We start from the raw sequence: 1,487 nt of genomic DNA on the forward strand, positions 1-1,487 counted from the left end.
GACCTTCTAGGCCTGGCGGCTGAAGAATGACGACGCCCTGGCTTCTTGGCCCCCACCGCTTCTATGACTATCACAATGGAGGAGCCCAGGGTTTCAGCCATGGTGGCAGGTAAGATTATTAATTTCATTATTGACACTGGCGCTTCATGGTCAGTTTTCCCTTCCTACTCTGGTAAAGTTTTTCCCACACAGATCTCTATGGTGGGGATTGATGGGAAGCCTCACAACCCCAAATCAACAGGACCCTTAGCCTGTGTATTCTGGAAGATGCCTTTAACTCACTCCTTCCTGGTTATGCCCACGTGCCCAACCCCACTACTTGGCAGGGATCTCATGCAAAAGCTCTCCCTTTCTATTTCTCTCCCATTCTCCACACTCTTTCTCCTTTCCCCTGTACCTTCTTCTCCCCAAGCCAGATCTTTGCCCCTTTCCCCCACTGAAGTCAATCCACACTCCTATCCGCATTCTCTTAAAGGACCGCTCCCTATTTCCCAGCAGATCCCAATACTCAATTGCACTCAAACACCGCTAGACCTTAAAGATGTTTTTTTCTCAATACCCTTACACCCCGACTATCATAACCTCTTTACATTCACCTGGGAGGACCCTGACACTGGGATGTCTTCCCAACTAACCTGGACTGTCCTGCCCCAGAGAGTTATGAAAGTCTTAGATCAGACATGCAGCATGACCGTGAAGCAGCTTCAAAGCCCCAATGCCTCCTGCAGCAACTTCTCTTGTGATTGCATTCTCACTTTATCAGTTAATCTTCTGAGAAACTTCTCTAATACTAATGTTTCCACTTGCTTTCTCTGTGCCCCCCTGCATGGCTCACTTCTCCTCCCTCTCCCAGTTTACAATGTTACTCCACAGGCCACTACTCAGTGTTCTCGGGAACTTCTGGTACAGGGGCCCATGCCTGCCCCATCCCTTTTTCTTAACAAAAAAGAGTGTTGGATTCCACGAACCTCTAAATACCCACACTCATCAAGCCAAAATGTCACAATTAAGGAAGATACTGCTCTAACCTCAGGACTGCTCTTTCTCTGTTCTTCCAAAATATACTCCTGCATCTCTCCACAGATTGAGGACACCTGTGCTCCAGTCATTCTCATCCCCAAACTAACCCTATACACACCAGGAGAGGTGTATGATGTCTTATTCACAGGGACAGAAGGAACCAGAACAAAGAGGTCAGCCACCTTGGCAGTCCTGGTAGGAGTTAGCCTGGTGGCATCAGTGGCAGCCACAGGACTCGCGGCCGGAGGCTTGGGACACACGCTGATCTCAACCCAACATCTTTCTCAAGAAATAGAGGACCTCAGACAGGAGCTCACTTCAACAGTGGAAACTACAGCCCAGTCAATCCAGTTCCTACAACAACAATTATCCTCCCTAGCTGAAGTTACACTCCAGAACAGGCGAGCCCTAGATCTATTAACTACAGAAAAAGGGGGAACCTGTATTTTTCTGGGTGAAGAATGCTG

Source organism: Nannospalax galili, unplaced genomic scaffold (genome assembly GCF_000622305.1).
Source record: "Nannospalax galili isolate Female #2095 unplaced genomic scaffold, S.galili_v1.0 scaffold518, whole genome shotgun sequence".
Taxonomy (NCBI): domain Eukaryota; kingdom Metazoa; phylum Chordata; class Mammalia; order Rodentia; family Spalacidae; genus Nannospalax; species Nannospalax galili.